Source organism: Odocoileus virginianus, chromosome 13, assembly GCF_023699985.2.
Source record: "Odocoileus virginianus isolate 20LAN1187 ecotype Illinois chromosome 13, Ovbor_1.2, whole genome shotgun sequence".
In the NCBI taxonomy this organism is placed as follows: domain Eukaryota; kingdom Metazoa; phylum Chordata; class Mammalia; order Artiodactyla; family Cervidae; genus Odocoileus; species Odocoileus virginianus.
In genome coordinates this window covers 6,594,403-6,598,328 of record NC_069686.1, presented here as the reverse complement: position 1 = coordinate 6,598,328, position 3,926 = coordinate 6,594,403, and positions in this window count along the sequence as shown.

The following is a 3,926-nucleotide window of genomic DNA, read 5'->3' as shown; positions in this document are numbered from 1 at the left end:
AATTGAATTAATAAAAAGCAAATGTTCATCAACTAGTTCAAGTTCAGTGTGGTTCTGTTGAGTTCAGTCCCTCAGTTATGTACAACTCTTTGCAACCCCATGGACTGCAGCATGCCAGACCTCCCTATCCATCACCAGCTCCCGGAGTTTACCCAAACTCATGATCACTGAGTCAGTGATGCCATCCAACCATCTCATCCTCTGCGTCCCCTTCTCCTCCTGCCCTCAATCTTTCCCAGCATCAGGGTCTTTTTAAATGAGTCAGCTCTTCACATCAGGTGGCCGAAATATTGGAGTTTCAGCTTCAACATAAGTCCTTCCAATGAATATTCAGGACTGATTTCCATTAGGATGAATTGGTTGGACCTACTTGTAGTCCAAGGGACTCTCAAGAGTCTTCTCCAACACCACAGGTCAGAAGTTTCAATTCTTTGGTGTTCAGCTTTCATTATGGTTCAACTATCACATCCATACATGACTGCTGGACAAACCATAGCCTTGACTAGATGAACCTTTGTTGGAAAGTAATGTCTCTGCTTTTTAATATGCTGTCTAGGTTGGTCATAACTTTCCTTCCAAGGAGTAAGCATGTTTTAATTTCAGGACAGCAGTCATCGTCTGCAGTGATTTTTGAGCCCCCCCCCCAAATAATATCTCTCACTGTTTCCATTCCTTCCCTATCTATTTGCCATGAAGTGATGAGACCAGATGCCATGATCTTAGTTTTCTCAATGTTGAGCTTTAAAACAAATTTTTCACTCTCCTCTTTCACTTTCATCAAGAGGCTTTTTAGTTCTTCTTCACTTTCTGCCATAAGGGTGGTGTCATCTGTGTGTCTGAGGTTATTGATATTTCTCCTGGCAATCTTGATTCCAGCTTGTGCTTTCTCCAGCCCAGCATTTCTCATGATGTACTCTGTGTATAAGTTAAGGAAGCAGGGCAATAATATACAGCCTTGACATACTCCATTCCCTATTTGGAACCAATCTGTCGTTCCATGTCCAGTTCTAACTGTTGCTTCCTGACCTGCATACAGGTTTCTCAAGAGGCAGGTCACGTAGGTAGTCTGGTAGTCCCATCTCTTTCAGAATTTTCCACAGTTTATTGTGATCCACACAGTCAAAGGCTTTGGCATAGTCCATAAAGCAGAAATAGATGTTTTTTCTAGAACTCTCTTGTTTTTTCAATGATCCAGTGGATGTTGGCAATTTGATCTCTGGTCCCTCTCCTTTTCTAAAACCAGCTTGAACATCTGAAAGTTCACAGTTCACATACTGTTGAAGCCTGGCTTGGAGAATTTTGAGAATTATTTTACTAGTGTGTGAGATGAGTGTAATTGTGTGGCAGTTTGAGCATTGTTTGCCATTGCCTTTCTTTGGGATTGGAATGAAAACTGATCTTTTCCAGTCCTGTGGCCATTGCTGAGTTTTCCAAATTTGCTGGCATATTGAGTGTAGCACTTTCACAGCTTCATCTTTTAGGATTTGAAATAGCTTAACTGGAATTCCAACACTTCCACTAGCTTTGTTCATAGTCATGCTTCCTAAGGCCCACATGAATTCATACTCCAGGATATCTGACTCTGGGTGAGTGATCACACCATCATGATTATCTGGGTTGTAAAGATCTTTTTTGTACCGTTCTTCTGTGTATTCTTGACACCCCTTCTTAATATCCTCTGCTTCTGTTAGGTCCATATCATTTCTGTCCTTTATTGAGCCCATCTTTGCATGAAATGTTCCCTTGGTATCTCTAATTTTCATGAAGAGATCTCTAGTCTTTCCCATTCTATTGTTTTCCTATATTTCTTTGCACTGATCACTGAGGAAGGCTTTCCTATCTCTCCTTGCTATTCTTTGGAACTCTGCATTCAAATGGGTATATCTTTCCTTTTCTCCTTTGCTTTTTGATTCCCTTTTTTTTCTCAGCTATTTGTAAGGCCTCCTCAGACAGCCATTTTGCCTTTTTGCATTTCTCTTTCTTGGGGATGGTCTTGATCCCTGTCTCCTGTACAATGTCAGGAACCTCCATCCATAGTTCATCAGGCACTCTGTCTATCAGATCTAATCCCTTAAATCTATTTCTCACTTCCATTATATAATCATAAGGGATTTGATTTAGGTCATGTCTGAATGTTCTAGTGGTTTTCCCTACAAGTCTGATTTTGGCAATAAGGAGTTCATGATCTGAACCACAGTCAGCTCCCAGTCTTGTTTTTTCTGACTCTATAGAGCTTCTCCATCTTTGGCTGCAAAGACAAGTTGTATATGCTCACACTTGAATATATGCATATAATGGTGTAATTCATAAATTCCAAGAACAAGAAGTGTTTTTTTTACAACCATGTGATATTTCATAATATGTTACTTAAATAAAAGAATCATACTAGCATTAGATATTTTACTTCTAAATTGAAAGTTAAATGATGATGGGGGAGGTATCTATAAAGAATAGTATAGCAATGCAAGAATCCCATACCTAACTATTAGTTTTCCATTCAGATGAAAGAAATTTCTGTTGGCAATTATGAAGGTTCTAAAAATATATTTCTCTCATATTCTTTCTAAGAAAGAGACTTGAAATGGAATCTGACTAAAGTGACACAAACAGAAGGACAAAAGTTTGCAACTATTTCTGGTTTATAGTTCAAATAAATTATGTTAGCATGAAAGAAAATGTAATTGAAGAGATAAAAATGACTCAAAGGGAAATTAAAATGCTTCACTGGTATTTGTTGGTGTGCAGTGAGAATGGGAAAGTAAAAATACTTCAAAAGTTTCATCTTTTATGATGGTGGGTGGAGGAGTGGGCAAGTTCAGTAGAACTCACAAATTAAAAAAAAAGAGAGAGAGGGAGTGAAAGAAAACAAAAGTGGGCCCCTAAAAGTACAGTTAATATTAATGGGATAGTGATCTTTATTATCAGAAGTATAGGATCCTCCCAAGAGATGAGGCTGGTTTGTGTTGACCCGTATAGGGTCATTGTTCCAAGTAACTACTTGGAAAGTCGGGGGATCAGGGAAATATGCCCAATATTTTTTTTGATGCCCAATATTTTTCTGATGTAGAAGAGGTAGCATTTACCTGGCAAGAAAGTGAAGCAAGCATAGCTATAAAAGCCCTTTCAGGAGAGGCTGAAGATCCCTGCAGAGAAGCTATTCCCTGCGCTTGACGGCACAGCGACTTAATTTGCCCCCTTGTGGGTATGGAGGCTTGTTGAGTTGCCCGCACAGGATATCTTGGTTGCAGGTCATGAGACATCTGATCTTCATCCAAAGATAGATCACTGAGATAAGCTTTAGAAACAAACGTAGAGTGTTTTTTTTTTAATAACTTAATTAAATCTGTTAGCAATGTAACATAACAGGGAACTATCTCAGAAGTGAGTCTTGGTAAACACTAAACCTTAAGTAACAAAACTAGAAACAAAACAAACAAAAAAAAGAAAACAAAAGTGGGTGACTAACATTCAAATAAGCTAACAGAAGTAAAAACAAAATATATAAACTAAATAAACATAAAATGATAAAAATAATAAAATCAATAAAAATCAAATAAATCAATTTTAAAAAGGATAAAATCAATTTTATTAATGGTTGTACCAAATGTGAACAGGCTGAATTATTAAAATAATAATAATAAGATATCAATTACCAGAGGAAATAAAATAAAATAAAACCTAGCTCTGAGGTAAAATATTTAAGTTAATGCTACTTTTGATGAATCTAGGGGATTGTTAAGAAAATGACTGAAAAAATACTGGTAAGTATTTTATACCTCCTGAGCAAGTGAAGCAGGATTTGGTGAAAATGAAAAGAATCAGAGGGATATTACAGCCTTGATGAATTAAAAGATAATTTTTCTCATTCCTGGCAGAATATCTGGAAAGACACTGAGGCAGAAGGTGAATTTTAAGGACCCTTTCTC